A 13191-nucleotide genomic window follows, 5' to 3' on the forward strand; every position below is an offset into this window, starting at 1 on the left:
AAGAAAGAAAAAGAAATTGTAAAAATAACCAGTCTTTAACATAAAAATCCTTTCTTTTCAGTCTCTGGAGTGTCTGTATTACAAGTTCAGTTCTGAAGCTGCTGACTTTTAGTGAAGTATGTGGATGTCAAATGACTTCTAAAAGTCTTTGGGAGATACTATCAGATGAATTAATAATTTTTGCTCATAATGTTAACACGGGAAGGCCGTGAATTCAGATATTCTTTCAAGAAAAGCACCACCTGCTTCATGAGTAATTGAATTTAAATCTCCACCTTTAATAACTGCACAACTTATGTCAAACCTTGGAAACAATTACGAAATAAATCACTAGGAAGGTCTGCTTAATCTCATCAGGTTAATAAACGCAGACAAATTAATCACTTGAAGGTAAACAAAAAGGAATAATTGATTGGAGTCTTCTTGATTACTTTATTCTATTTTCTTTATCAAACTATTTTTACCATTATCTTCAATTCAGCTGCTTTGCCTGGAAATTATTACTTTACTTCATCTTCAGATTTCCATGGAAACCAATTCAAAGCCTTTCTCTCCACTTGATGATGTGTGGAATTATTTATCCTTTATCCTGATTTCAACAGAAAGATTTTTTTTTTTTTGTTACTCAGATCTACGTCAGCATTACCTTTTATGAAAAGTGAAGGTAAAAAAGAAAAATGCGTATCTTGGTTTTCGGTGACGATAATGGAGTCTTCCAAAGGCACAGATATTGTCTCAGAGAATGTCAAAGAGCTTTCCAGATACTTACGAATCTTTTAAGTACCTCAGAAATAAGTACCTGCAAGTCACTATATCTATATGTGGGGTTAAAGATGGGCTGCCCTGCACTCATCAGCTTTAAATGTCGACATGGATATGACTGCAACAAAAGAGAATCTTAAGTTTTGGAGGATCACCAAGGTAACACAGAAGTGTGTGGGCACAGATGAGGGTTACCCAGACAGATGGCAAAAGCCCCTACAGTTCTTGGGAGTGGGAGACACCAAAGTGAGCTCCTTCCGATGGAGGGGGCAGACCTTCTAGAAAGAGTGAGCATACATTATATCCCCGGGGGAAATACCAGAAGCTTGCCAAATAAGAGTGCCGGGATTCCCGCACAGTGCAGGGACCATTTCCTTGTGCTGCTCACGGATTCACCAGACTGGGGTTACGTTCTGAGTGGGGTCTGCAGACTCCATGATGCCCTGGCCTATCTATTATGACTTTCTAGCAAAGAACTCCTTAGCCGCACCTGGGACCATACCAGCTTCTTTCCTCATGCAGAGTTGAGCTCAGAAACTAAGAGATCATACCAAGCAATGAGGCAAGAGACTAACTCGGAAGAATTCAAAACCGCCTCCTCCAGCATGTCAGGGCAGTCCCATGCGGAGGAGGCAATATTCTACGAATTGCCAAATTCAAGCCAGGCTCAATTTCCTCACTTACACATCCTGGTCACTGACCGCCAAGCCTTCCTCGGCCTTGCCCCTCACTCAGACACAAGGGAGTGGGAAACTTCAGTGGAAGCACTGTGGAACAACAGCTCTTTTGATCTTGCAAGCTATAGCTGCGGGGAGTGAGGGGGGCTCCGACTAGGTGGCCATTAAAGTTCAGGCATCCACATCCTTTTCAATGCAAGAACACGCGTTCTCACTGCTAAATTCCCATGCCTGTGCCTTGGGCACAAGAGTCCTTTATCATCTGCATGACAAGTGACCCCGTCTAAGCTCCATGCAGGGCGCGGCAGGACATCAGGGAAAGCTGGCAGCCGTCAGTGGCAGCTTTCTTATTGTTAACTGCTGCTCTAGACAGGAGTGGTCTGGGAGCAGTAGTCCTTTAAAAGATAGGAATAAGGACCCCTCTGACCTACTGCCAAGTCCCGTACATCCAGATCTGAAGGGAATAGAAACAAAAACTTTCTCAGAGGAAAATCACATACAGAAGGTATGGCACCATGACTGGGACTGAAAGTAATCAAAGAACCCAAAACGTTTTGATGCATTGGTAGTGGTGAAGTGTATCCGAAAGTGGGGCAGGGACCAGGCACAGTTTGTGGCAGGCTTGGATCCCAGGAGGCTCGTTTTGTAGACGGACTGAGGACTGTTGTCTAGAAAGGCTTGGGGACACTGAGGGAAAAGACTCATTGGTTTGCCCCAAAGTTCCTAAGTCTGAACAAGACGCTCTAATTCTGAAACCTTGAGATAGCAGGACACTGAGTTTTCCAGAAGTGCCCTGTGAGCCAGAAAGAGAAAATCCTGCGGCCGCAGACTGTCTGGGAGCCTCAGAGATCTGGAAAAACAGGTCAAGGACCTGAAGACTCAGATGCTGTCAAGAACGCTGGCCACAGGAACATCCGGGGATCTCAGGGACTTAGAGGAATCAGCCCTATCTGCTTAGGGTATACAGATGGTAATTTGGGGCAAATGAGATAGGAGTGGAGCTGTGTTGACTCTGAGTTAGTTTCCAACTCATATATCTGAAACAGACCTACTCCTCTTGTCATTATTTTGTCTCTAGACTGCCTATCAGGTTTCTTTACTTTCATCTCCTCTTTGGGTTGAGATCTTAAGGGCTGTGGCCTGAAATCCCTGGGAGTATGAATCCGAGCTTCCTCCACTCAGCCTCACAGCTAGCCTCATCAAAGGCCTATGAAGACTATTCCAGATGAGCTCCTGATAGGAAAAGTTAATGAGTGCTAGTGCTCCTTCTGTCTGTCTGTCTGCCCGTCTCCATCTATCAAGTAAGCCATTTCCCACAGGCTCCACAAATAATGTCTCCAACACTAGAAACTTGGGGGGAAATCTGCGGTATTATGCACATTGTATTCGGGTTGGAAAATTCTGACTAACCCAACTCTCCAGCATTTTCAAAGTGTTTTTGATTGAATAATTTGACGCTGAAATGGCATCCAGTGTACTTAACCCAAAATGGCAATCAGATCCACTCCAATCTGGATTTTTCTCTTAGATCAGAGAGGTACTTGAGGGAGAAGAACCTAGCAGTTTCAAACACACTCAGCTCACTTTCTTCATGGGTGGTATACAGAAACTTCTGCATTTCCTATAGTACTTCGTGGGCTCTTTATGGAACTAATTCATCTCGGACCCATGAAAACTAGTCGCACTGCACTAACTATAACAGCAATGAAATTTAAAAAAAATTAATTGTCAGTGTTTCAGGGAATTGAATTCCAGGAGAGTCGGGCTGTCATACTGGCTACATATCTTTTGTTTGGCACCCAGCATATGGTGCTTGTAGTGTTGCTTATATTCTATTGTTGATCTGCCCAGCTCTTAAGAGAGCGCTCAGAAAATACCTGTCAAACAAACAAACGAAAAGAGCTGCCTCTGGGCTCAGTAGAAAGAGTGCCGTGATCGATTATCAATGCCTGGCACTGGGAGAGAGAGGAGGTGGTGACATACACGTCACACATTTTCCATTCCTAGAGAAGAATGGTCTGGGCCGACTGTACTCTGGTTAGATTCCTGTCTAGTTAGAATTGGCCTCTTGGTTGATCATCACCTGGACCCTAAGGACAGGTTGAGCTTGGACAGGGTTCTCCAGCAAGCTTGCCTGCGTAGCTGGCTAGGGCCTGTGAATAACAATAACCCTACTGCACTTGTATAGCTCTTCGTCTTTTCCAGTGTGTGTTCGCCTAAGTGGTAACTGACGTGTAACCCAAGCTGTCATTAAGAGGTTACTTCAGATCTATCCAGGGAAATGGTAGCTAACTGCTCCCTTGAGATGACTCTGGGCTCCTTGAAGCTCACAGGGTGAGGAAACGCACTTAAAATGTATAGATTCTACCAGGGCTATAAGCTCGTCTGATCTGCTTCTCCAGCAAGTGCTTGAGCTCCCTGTATAACATATCTACCAAGTGGTCGTCTTTTGAAGGGCTTTGAAATCATGATCGCTTCTTCATCATGCTTGCTTCCCCATGCAAACTGGCTTTCCTATTTTCTAAAAGGTTCACATTTCTGAAGTATTTTTGTCCTTGTTCTGTTACTGAGCAAGACATCGCTTGAAATATTGATTTCCTTTAATTAGAGCCCCAACCTCCCACCCCTGACCCTTCAAAACCCTCAGGTTGTTTTTCAGAGTCCATTAGAGCTGATGAGGCTTCTATATTTCATTTTTCTATCTTGCTGGGTTATGTCCTGAATGCTTTTCTTTCTGTGCTCCAAACGTTTTTTGTTTTCTTCCACCCAAACTGTCTCAATTTTTGTCCATACCCTTTGAAGTGTCCTTATTATCTTATTTAGATAAGATAGTATTCAGATAGATAGACATCTATCTTTATTTAGATAGATAGATATTTATTTAGATAGATATTTATTTAGATAGATAGACATCTTCAAAGATGTCCTTTGAAGTGTTCTTATTATCTATATTTCTGTGAATCATCGAGCAAAGAAAGTTCAATTCGTTAACCTGTGCTTTCAGTTAGCTTCCTTCCCTAGCATTTCTTTGCTTAACTGCAGATAATGACAGGCTTTCAGGGTCGAGAACAGCTCATCTTTATTGCTAGGAAGTACGGTGTTAACTGTGATCTCTCCGGAGCAACCTCATCTTTTCAAAGCATGTATTCAAATATCTCAAGTTCTAATCTTGGCTGCCAGTAAGGCGTACAACTTCTTGCTGTCTTAGGATTCTCAACTACAGAGCAGAGGCAATTAAAGTGATCCAGTAAACCATTCACACATACGCTCACAATTACTTTGTAATTGCAGAGCTCTTGGAAAAGATAGCCAGGACGCTCACATTATCTTGCCCTCTCCCCCTCCATTAACTTTTCACTCTCACAACTCCCCACAGGGGCATCGGGGACTGGAGCAATAGACTCATTGATTATTGTTGCTGTTTTGCTCTCTTCACCTCTTGGCACATGCTGTTCCTGTCCAGGTCACCACCCTGAATGCCTTGCTGGGATCAAGAAAGAACATGAATCGCTTCCTAAATTATATTATTTTCTCATTTAAACTGGCTATTCACTTGTATCTTTCCCAAGAGCTTGGACCTGGGTTACAGATGATTGGAGGTCACTGGAACTGTGTCTTACAGCTGTTGCATTTATACCTAGCTCCGGTACTGCAAGGTTTGGGGTGATGGAGCCCTGAAATATGATGGCAGCCTTGACCGGAATGGTAGTCGGGGGCGGGGGGGGGGGGTTGGAAAGAAGGAGACCAGGCGGGGCAGGGCAAAAGAAATGACAGAACCTGGCAACTGACTACATCTGGAGAATGAGATTGAAATCTACAGGAAAGCTGCTTGAGAGGGTCTGGAAGCTGAATGGCTAGGAAAACAAAGGTGCCAGTGAAAGAGAAAGACTGGCTGGGAGGGAATCTGGATGAGACAAGTGGATGGATTCAGTTTGGAGCATCCTGAGTTAGGGTGTTGATGGAGAGTGTCCAAGCAGGCGATTAGAGAGATGACACCTCAGCTTAAGGAGAAAGAAAGGGTCAGATGTATAGTCATTACTCCCAAGTAGAAGTCAAAGCTATGAGGACAGGCAGCAAGGCCTGATGGGACAGCGCCCCATTGTGATTAATAAGCTGATGTTTTGAGCGAGGTGTTGGGGAGCAGACTATGCCATCATCAGCTTATGCCCACCCCAGTTTATGGGGGTTTACAAGTGTGTTACAAAGTCTTGTATCCCAGGGGTCCAAATAAAAGACCCTGAGTCATCTGACTTAGTTATGTAGAGTTCAATGTTAAGCTTAACATGGGAAAATGCAGACCTTGTCCCTTGTGTGGGCCAGTGACTTTCCTTACCCCATGACCGAAGCTTGCTTCTCCCCATCCTCTTAGCCCAGCCAGAAGGCTTACAGATGATAAGGTGAGCTGGGCGCAGAGAGGCGAGGTGGGTGACGATCACAGTCAACATTCCCATAACAAAAACAGCTCACGAAGTACATTCCGTGCTGCTGGCAATGAACAAAACTGAGCTTGAAACCTTGGTTTCCGGGGGCCTGGGTGGTTCAGTCGGTTAAGTGCCTGTCTTTAGCTCAGGTCATGATCCCAGGGTCTTGGGATTCAGCCCGGAATCAGGCTCCCTGCTCAGTGGGGAGTCTGTTTCTTTTTCTGCCTCTGCCGCTCCCCCTGCTCATGCGTGCTCTCCCCCCACTCCATAAATAAATAAAATCTCAAAAAAGAGAGAGAGAAAACTTGGTTTCGTTTGCAGCTCCTATCTTTTCCTTGGGGCTCCATTTACTGAGGACTAAGCGAACATCAGAGACTGTACCTCCTCCGATAATGCTACAATCTGCTCCTATTTTTTGCCATAACTCCCTTTCCTGTGCTCTGCCTTTGCACTGTGCCTCACTAACTGGCACCCTCACCTGCCCTCTCTTAGAATCCCGGGTGGTACAAGGATGTCCCAGCTGGGAACATCACCACAGCTGGGGGTAGGAGGGGCATGTCTGGGAGCAAATCAAGGGCTTTGCCCTTAAGGAACCAAAGTATCCCAGGCTTCCTAAGCTGAGTTCATGAGGGCAATATTTAGGAACGATGACCGTTAACCTTCCCAAACTGAGGTAAGCTCTCACCTTTAGCTCTGGGTCTGTAACCCACCCACCGGGTCACTTTAACTTCTCTGGATCTTGGTTCCCTTGTCTGCCAGGCCCACTTCTGAAGGCCATCCCATGGTTCTGAAAATTATAAAACACTACACAATTTATTTACTCCAAACCCATTTACTGTGAGTGTGTGTTTTCTGTGTGCCCTTCACCATGCTGGGCCTTGGGGAGACAATGATGCATATAACAAAGTTCCTGCCCTCAAGGGGCCCAAGGCTAGTGGAGAAGGTGAACAATTAACAGGGACATGATACAGTGTACCCAATGGGATAAAGCAAGCACTAAGAAGTGCTAGGGAAATAAATCAGGGAAGAAAACCGCTTATGTGTGGGTGTATCAGGGAAGGTACAGAGAAAGCTGAGTTACTACTAGGAAAATTATGTTTTCAGCGTGTGTTTAAAATGCATACATCAGAAAATAAAGCCTGGGTTATGAGAACGTTCACAAAACAGAGTGGAATTCTGTGTATCCTTACTTTGAAATACCTCCGAACAGTGGCCCGTAGCCTTAATCACAGCAGAATCACCTGGAGAACTTGTAAAATGTCAAAGGCTGGGCCCCAGCCGCAGAGTTCCTGATCCAGAGGGTCTAGGACAGAGCCTAAGAACTTACACCTCTAACAAGTTTCCAGGTGACGGGGAGGCTGCCGGTCTGCAGAGCACACTTTTGGAACCACTGCCTCACAAGAAGCATGAGACAGACACACTTAGTCACCGCTAAGTGAGAGATAAGAGTCAGCCATATCCATTGTCCCTGCTTTCCAGGCAACACAGTTAGAATCTGCTTGAATGAAGGCCCCCCCAGTCTACTGCTCCTGAGCCAGGAAAGCAGAGGATGCAAAAGGGCTGCAGATGTCCCTCTCTGGAGAAACTCTCCCTTCCTGAGGAAGTGGCAATTCTTCCACAGAGGGGAGCCCGATAGCGGGTGGGATAAAAATTGGATGTGACAGCATTAATTGAGCTTGAATTTAATAGAATTGAGTTCTATTTACTGAAGATGATCTGGCATAATTAAAAATTCACAACTGGAGCCTACTTGGTGAACATTATACATTAGGGAGTCCCCAGAGTAGGCCAGAAAAGTCTCAGTGAACTTTTTAGGAGACACCAAAGAGGCCAACTGCTGTGGCGGGAATTCATACACAGAGGGGAAAAAAAAGGAAAGTTGGTGAGCTGATTTATTTGAAAGTGAGCTTCTGTCTTTCTACTGCAGAGTGATATGAACCTAGGGTGTTGGTGAGGGGAAAGCCGATCATTTATCCATTTCCTTATCTCTCATGAATAATCACTTAGTTTTCACTTCTTGCTAAGTCTGCTCTTAACTGATTATCAAGAATGTCCACTCTGCCTGCACAGTATATGTTAAATTCTTTGAGGAAACAAGCAGATTGTATTCATATCTGTTCATGAAGTTTCTTGTAACATCTGTCATGTAGAAGGTGATCAATACAGAGAGGCACCTGTGTGGCTCAGTCGGTTAAACATTCGACTCTTGATTTCGGCTCAGGTTATGATCTCAGGGTTGTGAGGTTTAGCCCCATGTCAGGCTCTGCGCTAAGTGTGGAGTCTGCTAGGGATTCTCTCTCTCTCCCTCTCCTTCTGCTCCTCCCTCGACACCTGCTCACACACACAATCTCTCTCAAAAAATATTTTTTTAAAAACAGGTTATCAATATCCATTGACCAACCACCATCTTGACAAATCTGACTTCTTTTTTTAAAAAAGACTTTATTTATGTATTTGACAGAGAGAGAGAGAGAGAGATCACAAGTAGGCAGAGAGGCAGGCAGAAAGAGAGGGGGGAAGCAGGCTCCCTGCTGAGCAGAGAGCCCAATGCGGGGCTCTATCCCAGGACCCTGAGATCATGACCTGAGCCGAAGGCAGAGGCTTAACCCACTGAGCCACCCAGGCACCCCGATAAATCTGACTTCTAACATATGTTTGTTGAACTCAACCGACTGACTAACAGATATTAGGTTAAAAGTGAACTAACAGTCACATGGCTTTGGTTTTTTTGTTCAAATTATATGCCTAGAAACATGGCAGTTACTCGCAGTGCCATTTCTAAGCTCCAGGGCCCACAGGTAACGAAACTCCAGTAGGGTAAAAGCAGTGGGAATCAGCAAATTTGGAGAATATTTCCAAACTCACGGAGGGCAACTCTGAAGTTGTGCAAAGAGCATGGGAGCTGGAATCAGGCAGAGTCAGGTCATCTTCTGTCTCTGTAATAGTTGGAGGATCTGGGACAAATTGGGTCATTGAGCCAGTGACAGTCCTGCCCAAGCAAGGTCTCAGACCTTAACATCAGGACTTTGGGACACAAATTCTTTAGCTACACGTTGGTGTCCAAAAGCAGGAGCATTCACAAATATCCTTGTTGCTGAATTTGGTATCTTCAGTGCTTTCTAAGGGAGTGACTATATGCAAAGATTGAAAAGGGTGGCTGTCTCCTTAGACAGCAGGTAGAAGGACCACAGCCGCAATGGTGCTGATCACGCTTTCTGGGCCACTGCAGGAAGAAAGTTCTCTCAACTGTGCTCCAGTGTGTCTCTTCATAGTCCAGAGCCTATAAACTGAAGGTTTTTACGCTTTTTCGTTGTATTTAGTGAGACAGTTAAAAACTTGAAACTATTTTCATTTTTAAACTGCTCAAATATCACTCATTCTGGTATCTGTTTCAGTGCATGCTAGTTCTAAGGAGGGTCTCCTTTGCAAACATTATCCATCCTACGATGTGTAAACACCATTACGTTTCTTGCTTTTATTTAAAAAAAAAAAGATTTTACTTATTTATTTATTTATCTATTTATTTATTTATTTGACAAAGAGACTGAGAGCATAAGTAGGCACTGTGACAGGCAGAGGGAGAAACAGGCTCTCCGCCTAGCAAGGAGCCTGCTGTGAGACTCAATCCCAGGACCCTGGGATCATCACTTGAGCTGAAGGCAGACACTTAACCCACTGAGCCACCCAGGCATTCTTTTCTGGATAAAACCCAACAGTCAGCATCTAAGATTTGGAAAACTGAGCATGATTTTACCCGGTATGTTTGTGGACAATTATAATTCTGATAATTCAGGGAAACAAAATATATCTTGTCTGTATGTCACCCACAAATCACTGTTAAAAGTGATTAAAGGTATCATTTATACCCATAGATAGGTTAAAATTGATTAAAAGGTATCATTTATACCCAAAGATTTCTCTCAATGAATAGGACTTTTTAGTAACTGTCCCTTCTAACCCAAGACATATAGCAGAGGGTCTTTACTGAATGTACTGCACCCAGTCAAGGGAAAGGCTCATAGAAATAGGGAGTTAGAAGAGCACCTCAAGATAGCAAAGAAAGGTCCGGAGAAAGAAGGGAGGTCTCCAAGGGATCTACCAAGGCTGGAACATGAAGTTAATGAGAGAACTTGGCTAGCACCTAGCAAACAGGGCCAGGGACCCCAGAGAGTCCAGAACAAAACAGAAAGGCTTGGGGCCAAAGATGAAGTAACACGAATGAGTTGAGGCTCCATCTGCCAAAATAAATAGTACAAGAAGGGTAGACATTCTTTTTGTGTGGGGGGAGAGTAGGAAAGAGATGACAGGTTCGTTTTGGGTTCTGTTGAGTTTTGTGTGCTGTTGAGACCCCCGAGACTATGACTTTGGTTGACAGTTGGATATTGGAACGCCGAGCTTAGCTGGATGTAGACCTCACTGAAGAATGATCTCCAGAGATATGGGAATCTTCAGAATATTAGTGGTGGGTGAAAACCAGCACTAGGAGAAGAGATTACACAGGGAGAGTGTGTAGAATGAGAAGAGCAGAGCCTGGGAAGAAAATTAAGGACAAGCTAAAGTGGAGAAAGTGGGCTCATGCAAGCCAGAGAAGAAATGGGATCTAGGGCCATGAGCTTCACAATCGTAAGAGACTTATTTGTTGATTATAAAACATTTGTGTGTCTTAAGTTTCCAGCTGCTTCCTGTTGCTTTCTTTTAGTGCACTTTTCTAAGGGGTTGCGTTATTTCAACAGTCATGCCATTCTTTATAATGCCAAGAATTTCTGATAGAGAATAAGCCTTCTTTATCACATGCAACCAGTTTTCATCAGTTCCTGGAAAAGATGATCTATGGTATGCTGAAGGAAGCATCTTGTACCAAACAAATCTGTAATTAGAGGCTTTGGACATCTTTTTTTTCCAGTTCGGCCTTGTTTATTGCAACAAAGATCAACAAAATAAGAAATCTTTTTAGTGCCTGAACTAGATAAAGCAACTGTACTCGTTTATGCAAATACAGCTCCCAAAGAAACCATTCGTTGTAATCTCCCAAAGAAACAATTAGTCTGCTTTTCATTATTGTTCCTGTTGTTTGCTTCCTCTATCATGTACAAAATCAAAAATGGGACTTAACTGTTCCCTTAGCTTCAAAACTTCAAGAACATCATGGCTCTGTAATCATCAGAATTTGGGTCATCTATATGCCAAACCCGCTTGTTTTGCACTTGGTGAAGCTGACGCTTCCTCAGAGTCCTGCTATTACCTTTGCCACCTTTTTGTCAGATAGGCTCTCTGCCTTGAATTAACCGACCTCTGGTTCTCCCTCGCCACTAAACTACCAACTTACCATTTGACAAATTCTTTAAACCTCTATGAACTGGGTGTCCATACACTGCTCTACCACAAACACTGAAACCACAGTGCGAGGTCTCATCGTCTGGGAGGACTTCTTGGCTTAGGGGAAATGGAGAAACGGTGGAGGGCCATAAGGAAGAGGGCAGGCTCTTCCTGTAGAATCTGCTCCCAGCCACGGTGAAAGCCTGAATGAAGGAAAGAATAAAGTCCTTGTGGAAAATGTCCTCATCAGTGGCTGGGAGAAGAGCCTGTGGGAAGAGCCTTCCCTCTTCCTTATCTCCCTCAACCTTTGTGAGAAAATGGCCCCCTTCACCCTGTCATTCGCACTGTCTATGAAGGGATGCCATGAGTGTTAAACCATATTAAACCATTTCCAGATCCCTGTCAGTGGGGGATGTATGGTACACTGATGAAGTGTAAAGAATGAGTCTATGTGAGATAGATAACTTAAGCTGGGAAGGGCTAGAATCTTCACTGGGGTTCAAGAATGTCAGCTAATCATCATGCCCATGGGAAGAAGACCACTTCTTCAGACTGCATCTGGAAAGGGAGGGTCCTAGAAGTGGCACAGAAGATTCCAACCAGGGAAAGCAGAGTTGACTCTTAAAGGGAAATAAGACAGCATTTACTTGACAGAAACCTAGCATTTATTGGGAAGGTACCCAGCTAGCTGCCTAAAAGGGATACGAACAAATCATTTGTGGGTTAGGGACAAAAGAAATGTGTTTTTTGAAAAACTGTTCAGTGTTTCCCCTGGAATTCTTTGAATTATGGATTTTGTGACCCCATCTACTCTATGCTAATTATGTTTTCCTTCTTTTTTTTTCTGTGTGGTTTATGAAATTTACCTTTAATATTCTTAGCTTGTCTAGGGCTCAGGGGAGGGCAGTTTAGCATTACAGTTCCAGAAACTCAAGAGGGAGATGAAACCCTGGAGGGAAGGTATGACCCTCTCTCTCTCAAGGAGTTCTGTTGTTGTTATTTTCTTTGAATTTCTCTTAGGAGGTTTGGCTCTACTCATCCCTTGCAGTCCTGGGTGGGAGTTTTCTTTAAAGTAAAGGGACATGCCCTTTACTGCCTGCCTGCCAGGATTTCAGAACTCAGCCAGGCATTGTCAAAGCACAGTGTCCAACTGCCCATGGCTCTAGAGAAAGGCCATCCATGGCCTGTGCCCTACCGTGGACTATGGGAGCCGGCTGTTTGCAGGCCTGGGCCCTGACACACAGTACAGACACAGTACAGAGTCTTTGTTTCCTGAAAAACACCTCTTCTGGAACAGGATGTCTCCTTCAAAAAACGAGGAAACAGGGCAGAGTTTAGTTTTCATTCTGTCAAGTGATGGCCATAAGCTGAAAGTCAAGTAAGGCACCAACTAAAACCATCCTAGCATTGGTAATTGCCACAGGTCAGCAGTCCCCATGCTGGAAGGTTCTGGTTTAAGTGGAAATTTCCCTCTTGAACTTTTCTATAACTGGCTCCAAAGATAAGAAAATGAAAACCAACAACAGGAAAGTCCATGCTGCTTTTGCATTCCCCCTTTTCTGATATAGAAATGGTGACTACGGATCTATATAGGAGGAAAGCATCCAATCCAGTGAGAAAAGGGAGGCTGTGACTAACAAACAGAATTTATTCCAGGGAGCTCAAAGTCAGAGCTAGGAGCATGGGCCACAGAGAATGCCGGTTGGTGTTCGACCATCACAGATGAGGCCACAGCAGTATTTCTTGTAATTGATGACCCACCACTACCCCAAATTCAAGGTACCTTGGCCTAAAGGACACCTGTAATATGAGCCTGGGGTAAAACCAGGATCAATAAAAAAAATGCTTCAAAAAGAGAGACTCATTCTCAAAATCTTGGACAGCAGGGTTCCTGAAATTGAGAGTTAGAGTTAGCTCTGAGTTTCCTAGCAACCAAGGTCAGAAGGGAAACATGCTGGGTAATAGCCTTCTCAATGTGTGATAAAAAGGACGGGTATCATTTAGTCAGGAGAGTC

General features: G+C 44.1%; 1 protein-coding gene across 2 annotated transcripts in view; it reads right to left on the reverse strand.

Annotated features, from left to right (window-relative positions):
• HS6ST2 (heparan sulfate 6-O-sulfotransferase 2) overlaps window positions 1-13191 on the reverse strand; it is a 281651-nt gene that overhangs the window by 46780 nt on the left and 221680 nt on the right. The window lies entirely within an intron of this gene.

The sequence above is a fragment of the Meles meles genome, chromosome X, assembly GCF_922984935.1.
Source record: "Meles meles chromosome X, mMelMel3.1 paternal haplotype, whole genome shotgun sequence".
Classification (NCBI taxonomy): domain Eukaryota; kingdom Metazoa; phylum Chordata; class Mammalia; order Carnivora; family Mustelidae; genus Meles; species Meles meles.